Here is a 24,976-nt window from a genome sequence, read left to right on the forward strand (position 1 = left end):
AGAGAGAAATCAACCAAGAGCTACAGAATGGAAAATATCACGAAAAAATGGGAATATCTGAAGAAAGATATGCTTTGCAGATATATAACAATTCAAAATATCTAGAATACAAATATTCTACCGAACAGCTGGTAGAAATGATCAGCAGACATTTTGAGGAAACGTTGGAAGATCACGTGATTTTGAGAAACTATCAAGATATTGATAGTTTGTGCCAATTCCTTCAATTAAAAGAAGCGAAAAGAAAAGAAATGAGAAATAGAAGACAACATGACCAATATAATGGAGCGGAAAGAAGGTATTCATCAAATTATGACCAGAGAAACCGACATCCCAGATCAACAAACGAATATAGGCCGAGAAATTACAATAATTACAATAGACAACAAAATTACGATAACCGGAATGATACACAAAATAGAACAAATGAAAATCACAACAGGAATAGAGATGCACAAAATCCTCCGAATAGGAATACGAACGAACAAAGGGACGATATTGAAGCACGAATTTTAACCCTGAGATAAAAGAATTAAAAATTGTGATAGAGTCATAATCACATCATTTAAATAATTTTAATTAATCAAAAAAATTAATTAGCTAATTATTGCTTGGCGCACCAAGACTTTAAATATCACAATAACATATATATATATATATATATATATATATATATATATATATATATATAAATATATATATATATATATATATATATATATATATATATATATATAATATATATATATATATATATATATATATATATATATATATATATATATATATATATATATATATAATTATAAATGTGCATTAAATTATATGCATAATTTTTAATCTTCATTTAACTCACTATATTAAACTATTGGACTATTTGTACTTGATTCACTGACTCTAACTAACTTTCATAATAAACTGCTTGACTTCTGACTAAAAAACTTAAAAACTGCCTGACTTCAGACTAAAAACTTTCTAAAACTTCTGAACAATTGACTTCACTAAGTAAATGTATCTATCTTCTAACTAACTTTCATGATAAAACTGCTAAAAACTGCCATCTTGAATCCAAATCACGGGTATTTATATGTTTCTGGATTTCTAGAACCATCTCGTAAGATATCATGTTCCAATTTGTTCTATCAAATACTTGTCTGAATTTTCTGGAACAAACCATTTCGCAAACATGGCCATCTCCGGAGATCCAGAGAATTCCATTCTTTTCTATTAATAATTTTGTTTACATTTAGGCTTTTCAGATCAGAATATATAATTAAATTAGTAACTAACACTCTAATTTAATAAAATACACATTTCAAACAATATATTATTATAATAACCCCACTTATATTCGTATTATGATTCTTAATTTGACACTTGGAGTATGTATAGTTGGTTGCCTAGGCACATGGCTCACTTAAATCTATTATTTTACAATTTATTATATTTTTCTATTATATTTTTACAATTATTATATGCTAATTTATTAAAAATGCCCTCACATAAATATATTTTTATTAAATTCTCTAGTATATAACTTATTTAAAACAACCAAGTATCTAATATTATGTAGTATATAACTTATAAATTATTTTCTATAAACCCTAATCGTATCAATACCCCAAAATAATATTTAAAATAAATAATTTACTTATTATTTTTTTAAATATTAATTTTCTCATACCTTATTAAATTTAATAAATCAATTTTTTTTTATTTAAAATGTGTTAAATACATCCCTGTTCGCTGTCTATGTCAAAACAGAGAACAACGGAGCACAGTTCGGCTATTCTATGATCAAACTGTCATGTCAAATGGAGCAATGAATGTGATATCAGAGAATAAAATATAACCTTAATTAAAAATATAATAGATATGGTGTTCTGTTTATTTATAGACAAAATCTAGGAATTATTTCCATTCAAAATAACTTCATCAATATAAATTGGTAAGTTTTTCCACTTTATTATATTAGAAAGACATTTTTATAGCAATTATAGTATCTAACCCCAAATTATGATTTTTAGGGTATCAAACAATTTCCATATGTACAAAATTCAACAAGTATGATGTCAAATTTATTCACAACAAAGAAATCTACCATCTATCTATGAAATGGATCTATCAGTAAGTTATTAGTGTTATTATATTTGTGTTAAAGGTATAGAAATCATTATTCAATCTCTTCATGATATTGAAAAATGTCGTTGATATGAAATATGCCTCTTAGTCTGTTCTCTGCATCTATTAACACATAACTATTTAGTCCATTCTGATTTTCAATTGTATATGGACCTTCAAACATTGGTTGTAATTTCTTACAACGGTTTTCTTTAACATTACTTTTTCTAAGTGAACGAATTAACACTAGGTCTCCTTTTTTAAATGTGATTGGTTTTTTTATATTTCGATTTTGTCTTCTTATATATTTTTCAGCTTTCCTCCTAATTCGGTTATTCACTTTCTGCATTACTTGTTCTAACATATCCTGATTATATTCACTAATCCACTTTCTGTTTCCTATATGGCCAAACATTAAATATTCTGGTACTTCCTCTGTATTCAAATTATGTGTATTATTTAAAAAATATTCTACTTGTGGTATATGTTGCTGCCAAGTTTCGTGTTGATTTTGACACAGTATCCTTAAATATTTTATAACTTCTTTAATATATCTTTCTGCAGGATTTGCCTGAGGATGTCTGATACTTGTAAAATGAATGTTGATTCCCTTTTTCTCACAAAATGTCCGAAATTTTTGGTTGTTAAAATATGTAGCATTATCTATTATGCAATTTCTAAATGGTCCTATTTCTTCGAAAAATTGATTAATATATAATTTTAATGTTTTAACATTTGTTCTAGAGCAGGGATATAGTTTAATAAATTTTGTATATAAATCAACTATCACTAGTATATGCTTTTTTCCTGTTGGACTGAGAACTAAATTTGAAATAAAATCCATGGAAACTGTATTTAGTTTTTCATATACAACATTAGATTTATATGTGTTCTGGTTTTTGAAATTCTTTTCTTTGTTTAGTTGACATATTGGGCATTGGGTAGTAATTTCCTTTGCTATACTTATGTCATTCTTTGCAAAATAATTGTCCCTAAATAGCATCCATAGCTTTCTTGAACCAATATGCATATAATTGTTATGTAAATTTTTCAATATTTTCTTTGCTAAAGTTCTAGTTATTACATATACTTCTATGCCATTTATTATTTTATAATATACCCCATCTTTCCTAAGGACTTTTTGTTTTTCACTCAAATTGATCTGATCTCTTATAATTTCTTCTTTAGAATATAATCCAGTACTTTCTACTAATTGATTTAATCCAATTTTTATTGTTCGCTGCCCTTTTTGTGGTGTATTTTCTAACCTTGATAAAGCATCTGCCACTATATTGGATTTTCCAGAAATGTATTTGATTTCAAAGCAGTATTCACTAAGTATTAGACTCCACCGATGTATTCTACTGTTTCCATATTTGTTATTTAATATAGACGTTAAAGCTTGGTGATCTGTTTCTATAGTAAATTCATTACCCAATAAATAAAATCTTAATTTTGTGACACAGTGTATTATACTTGCTAGTTCTAATTCTGAAACTGAGTAACCCTTTTCATGTGGCTTTGTTATTCTTGAAATGAATTGTATTGGGTATTCGACCCCATCATGTATTTGTAATAATACCCCTGATAATCTCTCTATTGATGCATCTGTTCTTAATATGAATGGCTGTGTATAGTCAGGATAGTATATTTTCAAATTTGACAGAAAAATGTTTTTAATTTCTTGGAATGCTAGTTCTCTTCTCTGATCCCATCTCCATTTTACACCTTTTCTCAGTAGTTCAAGTAATGGAATTTCTTTTATACTTAGATCTGGTATCATCCTTTTATAATAATTAATTATTCCAATAAATCCTCTTAAAGTTCTTAAATTGTGTGGTGTTTTATATTCCTGAATGACTTGTGTCCGTTCTGGATCCATTTCGATTCCCTTAGTGTTAAGTTTATAACCTAGATATATGACTTCTTTTTGAAAAAATGTACATTTTTCTTGATTTATTTTTAGTCCAACTTTGTCTAATCTATTTATTATAATTTTTAGGTGTTTCTCATGATCTTCAGCCGTTTTAGAAAAAATTAATATATCATCAATGTAGTGAATTACAAAATGTTCATATTGATCCAAAATATCATGAAGACATCTACATAGAGCACTGCAAGATGATTGAAGTCCAAATGGTACTACTTTGAATTGATATACTACTCCATCTATCTGAAATCCTGTATACTGTCTACTTTTTCTTTCTAGAGGTATTAACCAGAAACTATGCTGTAAATCGATTTTAGTGAAAAATGACATTCCTGTAATTCTTCCTAATATTCCATCTATACTCATTGGTGCTTCAAATTGCTTTTCAGTAATCTTGTTAATATTCCTTGCATCCAAACATAACCTGATTTCACCTGATCTTTTTCGTACTACTACTATGGGGTTAATAAAACGTGTGTCTGCCTTCTCAATGATCCCATCTTCTAACATATTATTAATTGTTTTGTTTACTTCTTCTCTGTATTTATATGGTATTGGGTATGATTTTGTTTTAAAATCTTTTTCTTCTTTAACTTTTATACTATGGATATAATTTTGTGCAATTCTATTTTCTTTATTGACAAGTCCCTTGTGTTGCTGCAATATGGAAATGACTATTGATTTATATTCTTCAGGGCAATTTAAAACTTTCATTATATCTTCTTCTTTACACATAAAATTATTCTTCATTATGTACTCATTATTCCTTGCTTCCAATTTTACGCACTCCGCCTCGTAGGCATCCATCTGCTTAAAATTTCCATTCCTTAAATATTCACTACAATAATTATTCTTTACATTCTTTTGGGACATTTCCCTATCATCAAAATACATTTCTTCTTCATAAACATCATTATTTTCTTTTAATAATATCCTATCAACTCTTATTCCTTCTTCCACCTCATCTTTCTGCATAAATTTAATTATTTGCCCTTCCAAAGTTACCATTTTTTCTTCAAAATCTATCTTTACTTTCTTCTTTTCCAATTCATCATTTCCCATTAATATATCAACACATAAATCCTTGACAATAAATCCTTGCATATTAATTTCTTTATTAAGAATATTAATTTTAAAATTGGCTAGTTTATCAATTTCACCCAACTTCTTATTATTTGCACCAACAATTTTAATTTTTGGAATCTTTATTATATCTGATAGTTTTAATGTATTAAAAATAAAATTCTCCGAGACTAAAGTACTTTCTGAACCAGTATCTATCATAATTTTAATCATTTTATTTTTGGCCAAAGCATTTATATAAATTAAATTAATAGATTCAATAATTTTCTCTTCATCTAAAGAAATAAATTCAGAAGGTTTTTCATAATAGCAATGGCCTAACTTGTAATTCAGAAAGTTTACTGCACAAAATTTTGATTATTAGAATTGTCAGATTGTATCTGACCACTTGGATCTGATGTCCTATGTCTTTCCCTACTATGACTTCTACTCACATTTTCTTGCCTTGTACTATTTCGTTCCCTGTCTTCGCAGCTTCTATTCCTTCGAATACAATTTACCTGTCTGTTATAGTTAGGTCGCTCTGTATTTCTTCTATTGTTAAAATCTTGTCTATTATTATTAGTACTGTTATTAAAATGTTGTCTATTATAATTAGTATTATTATTAAAATTTTGTCTATTATAACTAGTATTATTATTAAAGTTCTGTCTATTTGGATTACTGTTAGTATTATTAAAATTTTGTAAATTATCACCATACCTAGTGTTATTGTTATATAATTGTCTATATTGTTGAAAGTTATTATTGTTTTTTCTGTTGTTATTATTACTTGTCATATTGCCTCTTTGTATTCTTTGAATAAAATTAATAAAACTATCTATTGTTTGAATATTTTGTACAGTTACGGTTTGCACAACATCAGCATCAAAATGTCTAGATACATTTAAGACTGTTTCATCCTCTCTAAGTGGTGGTTCTAAATATTTTGCAACTGTTATCAATTTCAATGCATAATCTACCATATTTGATTTTAAATTTTGATTATACTTTCCAAAATATAGAATTTCTCTAAACTTGGCTTGCTCTAATTCACCCCAATAATAATTTAAAAATTTATTTTCAAATGTTTGAAAATTATCTAAATCATTCTCAATACTAGCAAACCAAGTTGCTGCATTGTCATTTAATGTCATTCTAATATAATCTTTAATATCATTAATATTATTCACAAATCTTAATTTATGTTTTAAACTATTTATGTATACTCTAGGATGCAAATTTTTTATATTACCAGAGAATTTAATCCCAGTCTCATTTGTTAAATTTAAGTAAGGTCTCCCCATGTCTCTCATTTGTGAAATATCATCTATTCTCTGTTCCACATTTCTTATTTGATTACTATTTATTTGGATATTTTGTTGTATATCGTCTAATTTTTCTTCTGTGTTTCTCCTGTCTTCGTTAATTTTTACTTCTAAGTTACATTTCTGTAACTCTATTTTCTGTTCTATATCTATTTTATTATCTTGAATAATCCTCTTTACTTCTGTCCTCTCATTGTCTATCCTTTTCTTGTAGTCATTCCGTATACTTTTTATTTCATTTGCTACTTTTTTCTCTGCAGCTTCAAGTTTTTTATCCATTTGTTTTTCCATTTGTTTTACAATTTTATTATTATTATTTTCTATTTTCTTTTCTAATTTTCTATAATTCTCTTCCAATTTCTGTTCCATTTTTTTCATGTCTTCTTTGACTTCTTGTGAATTCTGTTCCATTTTTTGTTCTATTTTTTTCATGTCTTCTTTGACTTCTTTTGAATTCTCTTCCAATTTTTTTATGTCTTCTTTGACTTCTTTTGAATTCTCTTCCAATTTTTTTATGTCTTCTTTGATTTCTTTTGAATTCTCTTCTATTGTCTTGTTCATCTGCATTATTAATGACATCAAAGCTGCCATATTGACATTTTCCTCTCTTTCTGGATTCATTTCTGCAGTATCTTGTGGAACTTGAACTAAACTCTCCTCTTGTATAGGTTGTGTTTCTACTTCCACATCTTCTTCATTCTTTTTGCTTCTTGTACCTTTCTTTCCTTGAGACATTTTGAGACTTTACTTGTTCAAATATAATTAATAATAAAATCTATTATTTTTCCTTTCTACTGATAATTAATTTAATTATATGAGAGCACTTATCTTCCCAAACTAATTCTTTTAAATAGAGAGCCACCGCGTTGGGTGCCAAATTGTTATGATGTGTTTTTTGTTTGAATGATGAGCAATGAGTATTTTTAATAATATAATATATAGGGTTTTTATCGCGGTTCTCAAAGAATTAGCTTGTAAGTACTTTTTTAAATTATCTTTATTATAACTATTATGAAACACACATATATATCTAACCTAGTCAATGTAAATTTAAAATAAACTATCTTTAAACTGATATTCTTATAAAACTAATTAAATTCTATAGACAATCTAAAATTTAAACAAACTATCTTCAAAATTGAAATTGTTATGACACTAACTAAATTATATTAACAAAATTTTGTACCTTTCTTTCACTGAATGCCTAAATGAACTATTTTCCACTAAGTATATAGATTCTAATCACCACTGAATGTCTTCGTACTTCAGTTATCCTTGTTTTTTGTGAAATTACTTTTTTCAATTATCAGCTTCTACCAATTTAAGATATATTTTTCTTCACCAGCATCTATACACCACCAACCAAACCAGCAAACAGCATTTATATTTATTCTTCTTTTCAATATACCAATATCCAATTATTATAAGTTGATTTATACTAATCTCCAACCATAATATAATTTAATTTCTTCCAATATACCTTTTTTTATCTTCAATAATTATTTGTGTATAATTATAAATGTGCATTAAATTATATGCATAATTTTTAATCTTCATTTAACTCACTATATTAAACTATTGGACTATTTGTACTTGATTCACTGACTCTAACTAACTTTCATAATAAACTGCTTGACTTCTGACTAAAAAACTTAAAAACTGCCTGACTTCAGACTAAAAACTTTCTAAAACTTCTGAACAATTGACTTCACTAAGTAAATGTATCTATCTTCTAACTAACTTTCATGATAAAACTGCTAAAAACTGCCATCTTGAATCCAAATCACGGGTATTTATATGTTTCTGGATTTCTAGAACCATCTCGTAAGATATCATGTTCCAATTTGTTCTATCAAATACTTGTCTGAATTTTCTGGAACAAACCATTTCGCAAACATGGCCATCTCCGGAGATCCAGAGAATTCCATTCTTTTCTATTAATAATTTTGTTTACATTTAGGCTTTTCAGATCAGAATATATAATTAAATTAGTAACTAACACTCTAATTTAATAAAATACACATTTCAAACAATATATTATTATAATAACCCCACTTATATTCGTATTATGATTCTTAATTTGACACTTGGAGTATGTATAGTTGGTTGCCTAGGCACATGGCTCACTTAAATCTATTATTTTACAATTTATTATATTTTTCTATTATATTTTTACAATTATTATATGCTAATTTATTAAAAATGCCCTCACATAAATATATTTTTATTAAATTCTCTAGTATATAACTTATTTAAAACAACCAAGTATCTAATATTATGTAGTATATAACTTATAAATTATTTTCTATAAACCCTAATCGTATCAATATATATATATATATATATGTTATGTATATAATATAGGCACCTCTAAACTGAGCAACCGCTTCAGAGAACTAACGAACACAGAGAAGCGACACTCCTTTGAAGTTGCGTGGGCAAGCCGCCAATGAGTGCCAATGACAGGAGTACTTCAGATCTCGAAGACATTTTAGAACCTGGGAGATACTGTACAATTTTGCTGTATGACCTTGCCAAAGACACCCACATGAACAAAATGAATAAGGTCGAAGATTATTCATCATTACTTGAACAAATGCGATACGAATCCTTTATTAAAGCCACAACTAAAAATAGTACAGTTAAATTATCATCTCTTGTACCAACTGTAAGTGCCCTGGATGAGCATATCAAAAGAGTTTACTTACAAACTCAGATATGGCTTGGAAACAAAGAGATTGATATAACGGATTGGGGATGGTTCAAGGGTGATGATATTTTACAACCAATAAAAATGAAAAGTTCACCTGCACCAGAAGAACTATTGAAAATGATTTTTTGCAAAAGGGTTGCGGCTCAGCGTGTGGCTGTCGTAGACTAGGTCTATTTTGCAATTCTACGTGTGGAACATGCTCTGGCGACAATTGTCAAAACTGTCCTGCAATAGACGAAGAGGTGGAGTTAGAACACGACGAGAATGACGTTTCAGACACTGAATAATTTGATATATTGTAAATAATTTTTATTTTTGTAAATATATTTTGTATACTTTCTAATGTAAAGTATTTTCATGCATAATTTTTTACAATAAAAACATCATGAGTATACTTAATTTTTTTATTTAGACATTTACCAAAGGGGAATTTGTTTGGTAAGCATAGAGGTGGTTTTGAGGATTGAAAATAAGCAACCAATCAAAAAATATTTTATTGATAAGAAAGGAATTTTTGAATATAAATGTACATTAAAAACTTTTGAAGTTGTTTAAAAAGATTTTTTTATATATTTTGACATAGGGGGTAGTTTTTAAGGGTTGAAGTGTTGCAATTAGCCAAAATTATTTTATATAAGCAGAGAATTACATTGTAGATGATATAAATGCACTACAAATGCGTTTGAACCTGTTAAACGATTTTTTACAATCATTTTTATTAAAAGGGGTGGTTTTAAGATTATTTAAGGGTTGAGAATGTACACAATATCCATTATTATAATTGACAATATTTCAATTACCTAATTTAACACGATTTAAATCCATAAAATGCTTTAATATAAATTTTTTTCATTATTTTTAATAAGGGGTGATTTCACCCCTTAAAAATAAAAAGCTCACCTAGCGCATATATAACTTTTGAAGAGGGAGGTAAGATAAGCCTAATTCCAAATTTTTAGCAAAATCGATTCAGTTATAAAAAATTTAGAGGTATTGACCTCTTTTCCTCCACAGTGACTGGAGTATTAGTTTTGTTCAGTATAATTAAAATTGTAGCACGTTACTTTGCTTATTATATTTTCGAAATACAATAATTTTTTAAATTGCAACTGTAGGTAACACACAGTTAGAAAAATAATAGCTGAGCCTTAACTCTTTTGCTCTAAGTAACCCAAGCGTGATGGTATTTGGATTAGTGTCTTGGCACTTGTCTAAAGAATATACAGTTTGAAAAAATGGTTTTATAGTTTTAGTTTTACTAGATTGAGTTAGTAATGCTTCAGTAGTTCTAAAGTTATTAAGGAATAATAAGTAGGTTGATTTAATATACTCATTGGGGATTTTAGTGTTAAATAAAATAACGACATTGTAGAATCTTTATAAAGAAAGAATTATAAAAACTGTATAAATAAACTGATAAAAAATAAAAAAAGGGAATACAAGAAAACACCAACACAAGCGTAAATTGATTAGTTGGGTTAAAAATGTATGTTTTAAACAGCAGTAGTATGTACTTTGATAAACAATTAAGTTTAATAATGAATATATTTTCTTATATCTTTTACAAAATGTGTGACCTTCTTGTGTGTGGTCTACAAGTTCTTTATCTTACAGTTTCCAATCGATTATTTTGTTTGGTTTTGTTCAGTTCTTTTTTCTGGTGATTATTCTTTTATTAAAAATTATCCTTTCACAAACACCCACCTACTTTTGGTAATTTATTTACTTCGCCAAACGAACCTACAAACAACACCCGCATCGCCTTTTGCGAAATAATCAGAAAGTTACAGGCCGCGAAAGGCCTCGTCGACGGTGTTAACATTTCGGTTGGCAAATCCTTACAGAAAAGAAAATAAATTAGATTATGGAAATATAAAACATTAATCACGGATTCGAATGCACCAAACAAAGCAACTTCGGGTAATTCGCTGTCGTTCCAGACACGAAATAATGTATAAGTTATTGTTAGAGAAAATTTGAATAATGAGTTCGAACTTAAGGTGGGCTAGAACATAAAGGAAAAGTGGCTATCGAAATACGTTATGAATTAGATAATGGAATTTGGTGGGTTAAGATTTCGAAATACAATAAGAATATAAGTTATAGGTAATTCGGTTCGTAGATGAGCTCTTGACGAGGTAAAAGGTTTAACTTAAATTTAATTTAATAAATTATACAAAATGTAAATATGTGTAAATAAAGTACAATAAATTCAAATTTGATGACTATTATTTTATTTTAAGTTACGACTTAATGATGTATCTCAGATATTCTCACAAAAAGAAACAACTTTAAAATTATTTATTTTACTTTTCGACTTTTATCAAAATATTTCGTTTTGTAACGCTAAAGATAAAGAACTAATTAAAGTAAACTGTCTCTTAAAAGATACAGTAGTCATGTGTCGTATGATTGGGTTGCCACTTTAGAAGAGGATCGAAGGTTTTTCGATTCCATCTTCTTACTATTTGAGATTTAATTTTTCTTTATAGACTTAGAACATTTATTTCGAACAAATACTGACTGACCAGCAAAGTTTATGTTTCAGCTTGTCTACTAATTCGTTAAATATGCATATATTTCATAATACATATCATAAATATAGTTATTTTAGACTTCTTTATTTTGAAATTTTTTATTAATTCTTGTAATAGTATTTATTTTTAGGTTTAATATACCACATATGGCGTCGGTCAGACATCCAAGCGGGCCAGGCGGCCGACTCTCATTCGCTTTACTGTCGAATGGTTTAGTGGATGTGGGTTCAAGTTCTGGCTCGGTGTACAGAACAATAAAAAAGCTAATGCAGCAGTTCAGAATTCTAAAACGAATATGCGGCTTAGACTAGAATTTGCTGGTGTCTGATCGGAGCAGTATGGCAGGAGATAAGGGCTTGACAATTATGATCTCATTGGTGCTCCTTCCCCTTGTTTATAACTTTGTTCTTTTCAGATAAAATGTGTGTTATTTTAGCAGTGTTTTCTTAGATTTAGAGCATTCTGTGGTATTGGATATTTTTCTTTTAATTTAGAATGATAGTCTATAGAAACATTCACATATTTTACACACTCTATATAGTGGCTTGCATTCCTAACGTAAGAGTCTGCTTGCTCCGATAGAACTAACTATCGGCCGCAACGGTAATTCTGCGTTATGTTCCTTGGGTATGCCGTAATGTTTTGGACATCTGGATAACTTCCCACTAGGGATAATATAGAACTGATGTCATTTTTTGATGTCTAAGACTTAAAAGTTTGGTAAATAAAAATAAGAGAAAAATTCCTTGAAAATTTCTTCCACGTAAATCAAGAGCAGTTCAATCTATATTTGAGAATCAAATTTATAGGCAGTAAATTCTCCGAACTGTTAATGCGATAAACCAACAACATCGTTGCCAGTTTGTAATGATAGATATTCTAGCAATTTATCATTTAATCATTGACATGCAGCAAAATTATCATATTAATGATCGTTTTGTATTTGTTAATGTACATAATAAAATGCATTTAGTAACATCAATATTTATGTATAATATTATATTTATATAAAATACTTATATATAGAAAACATCTAAAGTACAATAATATTCTTTGTAAAAGTCATACATGACAACATCGCATTCTAGGTCCGGTAGAAAGGAATAGTAGATCAACGTTGTCATAATATAGAGAGAGATAAATTGCTCATTGACTTCCTAGCTTAGCATTCAGTAACGTATCGTTTACACTGTTGCAGTGACTTTTAAAAATTAATCTTAATATAATATGATATTAGACTTATTTAACTTTGAAGTTTATACTTCTTATCACAAAAAAACACTTACTTTCAAATTCCATATAATCAACCTGAGACTGACCAAGAGCAACAGGTGTGCTGGAGCCATGAGCAAAATAATTAAGGCCAAAGATATATCTCGTAATACAAAAATAAGAGTATACAAAACTATAATTAAACCCACAATGCTATACGCTGCCGAGACATGGACTATGAACAAAACCGTACAGAACACATTGGAAGCATGGGAAAGAAAGATACTTCGCAGAATATTTGGTGGAAAAGTAGTAGAGGGAGAATGGAGAAGACGAACTAATGCAGAAGTGTATCAGTTGTATGCTAACCCTACAATAACAAAAGTGGTGAAAAACGTAGACTAGAATGGCTCGGCCATCTAGAAAGAATGCAAGGTAATAGACTAGTCAAGAATATTGCTTGGAGAGTACCTGAGGGCAAAAAAAAGAGAGGAAGACTAAGAAAGAAATGGAGAGATGCAGTGATGGAAGATGTCAGAGAGATGGGAATCAAAGATTGGAAGCTGTTAGCTAAGAATAGAAAACGATGGAAATTATCCATCCAGCAATGGGCCTAAAAGGCCTGTTAACGCTGTACATACATACATACATAATATGATATGAGACTTATATTTAACTTTGAAGTGTATACTTATTATCACGAAAAAAACACTTATTTCAAATTTCATAATTTTGTACAAAACATACGAGACAAAGAAACTTTCTATGACATTTAATGACAAACTATAATTTTTTTTAATGACATTTTTTGTTTATTACAAAAATTAATTATCAAAAAGGCAGATAGAGAGATTTGCCCTGCTGTTATTTCAATGAAAGGTTTCTTTTCATTGGAATTACTTATATTTTAAATATACTAATTTACATAATTATGAAAATCCAATTCTGAACTTTCCGATTACATGAAGTGAACTTTTACTTTTAGTAAACATATAAACACTCAGACATATATATTATAATTAAATAAAATAAATCGAATCGAATATACATAATATATAAGAAGTATTCTTTTTTTTTTTAAGAGCAAAGTATATTGGTACAAAATGTATTTTAGTTTGAAAACTAGGTTAACAAAACAAACTTACTTACATACGAAAGTAATCTTAATAAAATGGTTCGACCTCTACAGGAAGTTAAAATATTAATCATCGTATGAAGACGACTCGTCGGCTGATGAAAAGGTATCGCGATCACTAATATTTACATTGATAATGTAAATGGTTCAACCGAAATGTCCACTCTTGTGTCCAAGTCCCACATTCTATCTTCTTCTTTTATAGTGTGTCTTATACAATTTTTCCAAGACTCAGGTGTGACATTTTGTATGGCAGTAGCTAACAAGGACTTCACCTCCTCCATTTTAAAACTCAAGCTTTCCTTGCCACTTGGTTTATTATTTGAGCCCATATAAGCTCGATAGGGTTCAGCTGACAATGATAAGGAGGGAGGCGATGTACAATTACGTTGTTTGCACAAGCCATCTCATCGACTGCATATTTCTTGAAAACGGGTATATGTATCCTCGCGAGGTTTAATAATTGTACTTTCAACATGTTGTCATTGAATGGTATATTTTTTTGAGAGAGCCAGTTGATTATTTCACCTTTTCGCCAGGCATTCGTTGGTGATAGCTCCAACCGTCGACTGTGGTATGACGCATTGTCCATAACAACGACAGAATTTCCTGCTATGGATAAATTATGATCATGAGAGTGTTTCGCAAATTACGAAAAGATGGCTGTGTAATATTTTATAATTTAATGAATAGTGGCGGCATAAATGCTTTTGTTCTACATTCTGTTGCAAATTCTGGAAAATCACTTAAAAGATAATATTTGCTCAAAAACCTTGCAATAAACTTGATCAAACAAAACCTTCATAAACGATCACTAATAAAAATACTTTTACGTGATATAAGCGAGTTTCTGTTCAAAATGATTCCGAAGCAACCAGTTCCTAATCAAGAAGACGACGATCTTGCTAATCGTAGTAGATGCTGCAATTGTTACAGGTTACAGAGAAAAAATTAAATCGTATACGTCTATGAAATGTTCAAAATGTAGTGCATTCACTTGTAAACGACATTCTTAATCTAATATTCTATGTAGATATTGTAATGATCAAACTAATTAATTTTTTTTTGTACAATATATTAAAATAAGTTAAATTAATAATGCCCTTTAATCTGTTGACAAAATAAGTAACGATACAGTTGATGGATAATTAAAAAAGGGTCGAAAAAGCAAATTACTGCCGCGCGTCCGACTTTGTAATTATTTGCCGAAGATTACTCTTGGCTTGTTACTTCCTCTAGATACGTTGCAGAGTCTGACGAGATTCTTTAATATTCTGTATCATTTAAGATGTCGTTTATTTTTGAATTTGTATTCTTGAATATTCATCACCAGCATAGCGTTGCCTTTATCAGCTGGAAATAATACGATTTGTTTATTCTATTTTAAATTAGTTATTGCTTTTTTTCTTCGTGTGTTTAATTTCTCTTTGGAGGTTTGGCAGTTCTTAATATTTTTGATACGGCTTGGCGTATGGTCTCGGCTGTTTTTGCTAGCAGATTAGTAATAGTAGTTTCTACTTCGCTATTGATATTTTCTACGAGAATTTTGAAAGTGCTACAGCAAAATTGAAACCTTCTAAAAGTCTAAAAGGATCATATTTGTGCCTTCATCCAAAGCCAGAATTAAACAGTTTTAAATTAATTTGTTGGTTTGTTTGTGGTATTTATTTCTTCTTTTAGAGCTGTTGTAGTAATGAATTTTCAAACCTTTTGATTTATTTTTTCTTAGTGAGGTCAGAGTCTGTTTCTGTTCAAAAGTTTGTGAGCTTACTAAAAAGTTCTACAGTGTCAGACTATTTACTATATTGATTTTAAGGTGCAGTTGTAATGATTGTTAATTCATTTTAACAATATCTTATCTAGGGTCATAAATTGACTGTCTAATAAACGCTAGGCTTGCTTTTCTTAAGATTTTGCTGGTTATATAGTTGTTTTTGTGGAAACTAAGCTTCATATAAGTTAGTATACCTAATGTTTTCGTCACAATAGCGTTGTAAAAGCGTAAGGTTAAAAAACAATGTACTTTGCTTCAATCGTTCGATCGTAGCTTTTAGAGTGTTCTGATATCTCATAAAATTTTCTTTCCCGTAGAGGTTAATTATGTTAGACTTGGAAATTGTCGCAGAAGCAATATATACTATCTGTGGTTTTCCATGTTTGGTGTCTCGTTAGATAATTTTGGTTTTACATAAAACGATTTTTTTGAAGACTTTTCGGCAAGGTACCTGCAGCTTTCAACTCAGGTAGTAACTACTTCAAGTATTAGCCAAAATCGTTACTTAGATGAGACTTCAAAAGAGAATAAAGATAATTATAATAATAGCCTTCTTTATTACCTTTCCATAGAAGTAGTTGCTAAAGGGTTTGCTACATCTTACGATATATGAACGAGAGCGTAACTAAACACAAAACTGAGCATTACAACTACATACGATAACGTATTTTGTACACCTATTTCTATAATTACAACGTAAAACTCTTTGCATAAATATAAATAAAAAAGAAAAATCTCCAAAACAAGTTTGTAAAAAGCAGTTACTTAATATCTTAAAAGAAAACGTTTATACGCGTTTTTACGATGTAAAACTAATTTAGTTTTTTACTATTCATCGTTATCTTGACGTTGCTCATATATTTTATTTGAACCGTATTGTAATAAAAAATATACTTATATTATACTTGTAACTTTAGCTACTTAAAAATTCAAATAAAACCCCCATTGTATAGAGATTTTCCATAAAAAACGTCTCCTCATATATTTTTATTAAACGCCAATTACCGCAGACATACTCGATGAGGGAGTAGCGAATAAGTTTAGAGTCCATTTGGATGGCTGCCAGTGAAACACTTACATTTCGGGCAGGCACTAAAGGAGAGGAACTCTAGTATGAAATAAAAATAATTCATGATTCCATGCCCTATATACGGGGTCCGTAATTGGCTATTGTACAAGCTGAACTTAATTTTTGCACAGTGTTTATGGGCGGTTATCGTGTACGGGAAATGCGCTTGGATTTTGTAATATTATGGTAGGTATTTGATTGCGGTTGTAAGTTTGAATAATGTTACATAGAGTAAAGTTTAAAAAAAAATTTAGTTAGATATACTAGAAGTTTATTTTTAATACTTTTGGTATTTATCGTTTAATTAACTTTCTGTAGGTCACATTAAACGTCATGTACACCGACTGAAATAAAATAAAGACTAACTTAACGAAACAAGTATAATCTAGGATAATCAAAAATACTGTAAGAAAGCACAAATATAAGGATGTAAAAAGAACAATAAAGGAATACAAAAGTATCCAAATTCATTCTCATCCTCAAAGTCTTAAACAGTTCAACTCAAAAAAAAACAAAAATACTAACATCAAATAAAGAGAAATTAATTAATATTTAAATGGGAATAAGCCACAATTAAAGGTTAAAATACATTTATTGACGTTTCAATTTCCACTTCGGAAATCGTTCTCAAAATACAAACATTAGTAAATTAAACAAATTTTGTTTTTGTTACTTAGTGAAAAATTCTTCTAATAATTTAATTTTATCTGACTCATCTATATTGACAATTCAGACATACATTATACATTTTAAAGTAGACGACTTTAAAATGATATTGCCAATATTGTTGAGTTGCGTTCCTGGGACGACTTTACTTATAAGATAGTTCATTTGTTTAATTTACTAATGTTTGTATTTTGAGAACGATTTCCGAAGTGGAAACTGAAACGTCAATAAATGTATTTTAACCTTTAATTGTGGCTTATTCCCATTTAAATATTAATTAATTTAAAATGCCACAAGAAAATAGCTTCAGAACAATATCAAATAAAGAGAGAATACTAAAAACTCATACATTATGTATATTAATAATACCAAAAATCCAAAAAAATCCAAAGAATCCAAAAAAAAATTATATTAATAATACCAAAAAAAATATGAAAGATACAAAAAAACTTCATAAAGAATAGAAGCCTAAACAGATACAGTAGAAAAAGAGTACAAAACATATGCCTACACAATCACGAGATTGGAACAAATTCCACTATACAAAAGGAGAAAGGAAATCAACCTTGAGAACTGTAGACGAACTAGTGGTGATCAGACAGTGATCAGACACCGTGGTTTTTAAGTAACGGTGATTATAAACAGTGACCGTGTTCACTGTTATTTTATGTACAGTAATAGGTAATCACAGTAATCGTAAATTAAACAACACGATTTCGATTACTTTATTTTAGGTAGAACCCTTTGGATACCTCTTGGCGTATCTTTATTTTACCTATGTTGTTATTATAGAGTTCTTGCACTGCCTTCATTGAAGTTTCGTTAATTTTTATTTTTTTTAAAGCTTTACATAGTTTTTGTTGTACTACATTGTCGTATGCTTCTCAAAGAACTAACGTTTAGGAGGTGTGTTGCTTGGTTTCGTGTCTCTTTTTCTCTATTAGTTGGGTAATCGTAAAAAGATAGTTGATCTTCCTGATCTGAAGCCAGCCCATTATATACATATATATATATATATATATATATATATATATTATATCAATGGTATTCCGGGTTTGACTCCGCGTTAAATGTTGTTGGTTTTGATAAAAACCATTTTGACGACGTTTCGGCAAGATCTCACTTGCCATTTTCAAGTCTCTCTGGATGGTCTGCTTCTTGTCGATGTTCGAGTGGAAGTGACGCTACGGGTGTTAGGCAGCTGGCTTTTGTAGTTACTGCGTGTTGCGCGCGCTCTTGTAGTAGGTCCGGTGCGCAGGTCAGTGGGCGGGGTCTTGGTCGATTCCATTCTTGCGTTATTCTTCGGGATAATTGTTTTCCATGTTTTTGGCAATCTTTGGGCATCGTCTCGAGAATTTAAATTATTTTCTTGTTTTTCTATTTCTATTGCTTCTCTGATAATTCGTTTTCTCTTGTTTTCGACATTCGCTAACATTACCGTATGTTTGAGGTCAATTTTGTGTCCTGTAGCTAAAGAATGCTGGGCTAGGGATGACGTTGTTTCTTTTCGTTCGATGGCATTGCGATGTTCTTCTTGTCTTACTTGGATCCTTCTATTTGTCTGTCCAATATAGGCTCTATCGCATTCTCCACAGGGAATTTTGTATACTCCTTGGTTTTCTAGGGGAATCTTTGTCTTGGCAGATGGTAATATGTTCGCGATTTTTCTGTCGGTGTTGAAGACAGTCTCTATTTTGTGTTTTCTCAGGACCCTGCTTATCTTCTCTGTTGTGCCTTTAATATACGGTAGAGTGGTTTTGGCAATCGGTTTTTCGTCTTCTTTTATTTCTTTTGTTGTTTTTTGTGGTCTTCGTGCCTTTTCGATTCTGTGTGTGGAAAAGCCGTTGTTTTTTAACGCTTTTGTAACTTTCTGCATTTCTTCTTTCTTGTGTTCTTCGTCTGTTAGTCGTTCAGATCTTATAGTCAGAGTTTTTATGACTGAATTCAATTGTGCAGGATGGTGGTGTGAATCTGCATGTAGGTATCTGTCAGTGTGAGTTGGTTTTCGATACACTGTATATCCAATGTTGCCGTTTTCTTTCTTTATACTTTATTCTTTATACAGTGTATCGAAAACCAACTCACACTGACAGATACCTACATGCAGATTCACACCACCATCCTGCACAATTGAATTCAGTCATAAAAACTCTGACTATAAGATCTGAACGACTAACAGACGAAGAACACAAGAAAGAAGAAATGCAGAAAGTTACAAAAGCGTTAAAAAACAACGGCTTTTCCACACACAGAATCGAAAAGGCACGAAGACCACTAAAAACAACAAAAGAAATAAAAGAAGACGAAAAACCGATTGCCAAAACCACTCTACCGTATATTAAAGGCACAACAGAGAAGATAAGCAGGGTCCTGAGAAAACACAAAATAGAGACTGTCTTCAACACCGACAGAAAAATCGCGAACATATTACCATCTGCCAAGACAAAGATTCCCCTAGAAAACCAAGGAGTATACAAAATTCCCTGTGGAGAATGCGATAGAGCCTATATTGGACAGACAAATAGAAGGATCCAAGTAAGACAAGAAGAACATCGCAATGCCATCGAACGAAAAGAAACAACGTCATCCCTAGCCCAGCATTCTTTAGCTACAGGACACAAAATTGACCTCAAACATACGGTAATGTTAGCGAATGTCGAAAACAAGAGAAAACGAATTATCAGAGAAGCAATAGAAATAGAAAAACAAGAAAATAATTTAAATTCTCGAGACGATGCCCAAAGATTGCCAAAAACATGGAAAACAATTATCCCGAAGAATAACGCAAGAATGGAATCGACCAAGACCCCGCCCACTGACCTGCGCACCGGACCTACTACAAGAGCGCGCGCAACACGCAGTAACTACAAAAGCCAGCTGCCTAACACCCGTAGCGTCACTTCCACTCGAACATCGACAAGAAGCAGACCATCCAGAGAGACTTGAAAATGGCAAGTGAGATCTTGCCGAAACGTCGTCAAAATGGTTTTTATCAAAACCAACAACATTTAACGCGGAGTCAAACCCGGAATACCATTGATATAACATACAGCTCCCGCGGAAATATCAAAACTAACATATATATATATATATATATATATATATATATATATATAATATATATATATACATATATATATATATATATATATATATATATATATATATATATATATATAAAGTAGTTAGGTATTATTGACTGACACGTTATGTAAAATAAAGTTTTATTTTGAGGTTGCAGTCATTAATAGGGCAGGAAAGTAAAACTCTTTATTCTTTAATCAAGCTTTCGCAAAATTTATTTGCTTCTTCAGGATATGCTAAAATATGGTAACAGTAAATACAACGAAATTAGAACTAAATAGCATTGTATAAAACTAGTAAAAAAAACTTACAACATGAGGTTAATCCATTAAATTTTCAAATTTGCAAAACATTAAAACTTAACTTATTTTAAAAATTATACAGTTATGTAAGTACAATATTCCAATTTAATTTAATTTTGTAAAAATTCATTTTGACATTGATAATATATAAATCAATGTCAAAATGAATTTTTACAAAATTAAATTAAATTGGAATATTGTACTTACATAACTGTATAATTTTTAAAATAAGTTGTTTTAATGTTTTGCAAATTTGAAAATTTAATGGATTAACCTCATGTTGTAAGTTTTTTTTTACTAGTTTTATACAATGCTATTTAGTTCTAATTTCGTTGTATTTACTGTTACCATATTTTAGCATATCCTGAAGAAGCAAATAAATTTTGCGAAAGCTTGATTAAAGAATAAAGAGTTTTACTTTCCTGCCCTATTAATGACTGCAACCTCAAAATAAAACTTTATTTATATATATATATATATATATATATATATATATATATATATATATATATATATATATATATATATATATACGTTCGAATTATCGGGTAAAGTGGTCTGTAATGAAAATCTTTCTTTTTTCTGAGATACTCAATATTTCGCCATTTATTTAATAGTTTCCTCAGGAGTAAACTAAAACAATTTGAACATTACAAAAAATGGCGTACAAATACATTTTAAAACACTCACAGAATTTAAAAGATTTCGCAAATGAAAACTGACATTGAAGTATTTGAAATATTGAATGTCAAGATTAAATTGTCTTAAGCACGTTCGTTACAGCTACACGATAAAAAATTAAAATTATTTCAAATGTAAAAGTAAAACTAACAATAAAAAAAAGTTAGAAGAATAATATTTGATGAATTATTAAGGTTAGTTGTTATTAAGATGAATGTTGGCTATTTTGAATATTTATAGATTTTGTTCAATATGTTACAATATATGTTACTTAATTGTCCAGTGTCCGTTTTATAATTTAAAGTGTTTTTATTTTTGTTAATGTAATACATCTCAAGAAATAATCTACTTTTGTAGTTATCAGTCTGTGCCAAAATTTGAGCTTTGTTATAGTCTAGCATATGACCAGTGTTTTCATCGTGCTCAACCACTGCGCAAGTATTTTTTCCCAAGCGGCAATCACTTTTATGTTGTGTGATGCGTTGTTTTAGCCATTGTGATGTTTGACCAATGTAGCTATTTTGACATCCTAAATACGGTATTTCATAAACGACATTACTTTTATATAAGGTTGGTCTTTGATATATACCAAAAGACTCAATTTACTTAAAACCGTATCGAATCGTTTCTGGTGTTTCGACTTCTCTACACTACTCCTTCTGTATAAAACACTAATTAGATCCTCGAACTTGATTACGAACTCGATTACGGTTCAGTTGTTTATGCTTCCGCAATCAAGGGTGCTTTAAAACCGTTAGATACAATCCACAATGCCGCACTTTGTATCGTTCTCGGAGCTTTTCACACTTCACCCATAGAAAGCTTATATTCTGAAACTGAAGAATCATCACTTCAGTATAGGTGGGCACTTTCAACACTTTTACACGCTTCTTCTTTAGCTGCCAGAAAGGATCATCCACTCATAGAAAATACTTTTTCTAAAAATAATCTTGACTTTCTCTTTAATTAACTTTGTACTGTAAAAGCTTATTACAAACGAGAAAGATCAATTCTGAATAATTTTGACACAATAATCCCAGATGTATTTCACTGTAACATCCAACATCCGACTCCATGGTTAATAAGCATCCCAAATTGCGATATCTTTTTAATAGAGTTCTCCAAAAAATGCAATAACAACATACTGATCAAAAACAAACTAAACGAGATTCTTGAACGAGACTACCTTACCTGCACAAACATCTTCACCGATGCCTCTAAATCTAATTATGGCATTGGTTGTGCATTTGTTACTCCAACGTCTACTTTCAAATTTAAACTACCGCCTAGATCAAGTGTTTTTACCGCTGAACTGTTTGCTTTGTACCGTGCTCTAAAACATGCAAACCTCTCAAAAATTTTAAAACCTCTGTTTCTCATCGACTCGCTCAGATTTGATCTCCTTGCAACACAGCATCTGTATCCTAAACAGCCCTTGGAGCAACTAGTAAAAACTGAACTACAAATTTCCCAAGAGAATTACATAACTCCCAAATTTATATGAATCTCATCGTATATAGGATTTATCGGCAATGAAGAAGCAGAACGTAGTGCTCGTGATACAGCAACAAGTGCGGAATCTGAATTAGTGCTTGAGGGTGTATGTAAAGATCTCAAAAAGTTTTTTAAACAAAAAGTGATTGGTCAGTGGCAACGCGAATGGTTTCTATCACAATATAAATTAAGATCGTTAAAACCAGATACACGACAGTGGAAAACTAGTGCTAGTACGCTGTTTATTCAAACGGTACTAACGCGCCTACGTATAGGATACACTAAGATCGCACACTCTTATATACTTTTGGCCAGTGAACGCCCCCTGTGCGACCTAAGCGCTACGCTTCTTACCATCGTCCATTTGTCAATTGAGTGTCCAAAATACCATAGAGAACGTTTAATAAACAATATACCAAATACTCTACCAGATTTATTAGGAGAAAACTGTCACGTAAAAAACTTATTAAATTACCTAAGGTCAATCAATATTTTGTATCAGATTTAAAGTTTTCTTTACTGAGTAACGCCGCTAATAACCTGTTGGTGGATGCGGCAATGTTTCTTTCTAATAAAAAAAGGACATACATTTACATTTTTAAAAAGAAAAGAAAATTTATTATATCTATTGATATCGCCTGTCGCATTTAAGAAATAAAATCCTTAAAACCATGAGTATTACTATATTTAAATTTGGTTATTCTTTTCCACTGGGTTTCAACAGGTAAACAGATTTCCTATCATAACAATGTATTTACCGTAAAATGTATACAATTAATACAAATACAATTAATTTTCAAATGTCTAGAAAATGTATAGCTTGCAGAAGAAGAACAAAAAACCAATTACAAATTAAATAAAAGGTCTAGTATAAATGAGAATGTATTTAAAAAAAATAGTCTACGAAAGAATATTAAGCCAAATTAAGTACAGACGTTCGACTATTATCTCATTTTGTCGTTTAAGAACGAGCTCCACTTACATTCTCCATTAAACTAATTTCACAAGCCAGCAGCATAATTCAAAGAGAGATTTATTCAGAATAATCCGTTCCTAGTGTCGAGTCGTCCGTCTCTAATTAACATTATGCCAAAAGATTGAATCGTAATACACAAAGAACAGCAAAACACGAAATTACGAATTGTCCTCTATATTTTCAACAAGTCGCTAAATATCGCTTCAGAGAAATAAACTATGGTATTTCGAGCCTCACCCTGCATTCGGTCATGATTACCAGGAAATATGTATTGCATATAAATGGAGGGGTTATTTCCAGCTCTCTGAGAATTGTTAAATAAAGAGGATTTAGCACATGCTGCAACAAATATTTCAGTATGCAAAATGCATATTGCCATAAATTCTAATTAAGGGAGGCGAACAATAGAGACCCGGCGAGAACGAGTGCAGATTAGTCTCTGCGACCCTTTCAAAAACGTCACTACCAGCTCGACAGAGTTACTAAAGAAGAATCAGTGTTAAAGGTAATAGACCGGAAGTCAATCATTCAAATGTACTAATAATATGGGTTAAAACATCGTTTTAATTTATTAATTTTAAATCATTTTATTTTTGTGTAGGGTCTGTATTGAATAAATTTTTAGTTACTAAGTAAAGACAATTTGAGGAGCTCGCGTGCAAAACCGGATATATCCACTTTTAAAGTTTTTTTAGGAGATGAAAAAAATATCCTACATATTTATTTAAAAAAATTATATTAATTTAACTAAAAAAAACTACTACTTTAAAAAAACTATTTTAAAAATGCACATGGGTGGACCTTAAGCACTTCTACCATAAGAAGAAGGTTGAGGGAATTTGGTCTAAGCACTCGCTGTTCAGCAACAGGACCTTTGTTAACAGCAGCACAT

General features: G+C 30.0%; 1 protein-coding gene across 4 annotated transcripts in view; it reads right to left on the reverse strand.

Moving 5' to 3' along the window:
* The window catches only part of LOC140449314 (protein O-mannosyl-transferase TMTC1-like), a 1,384,234-nt gene that overhangs the window by 1,119,335 nt on the left and 239,923 nt on the right, over positions 1–24,976 (reverse strand). The gene's annotated exons all lie outside the window — the stretch shown is intronic.

This window comes from Diabrotica undecimpunctata, chromosome 1 (genome assembly GCF_040954645.1).
Source record: "Diabrotica undecimpunctata isolate CICGRU chromosome 1, icDiaUnde3, whole genome shotgun sequence".
NCBI lineage: Eukaryota > Metazoa > Arthropoda > Insecta > Coleoptera > Chrysomelidae > Diabrotica > Diabrotica undecimpunctata.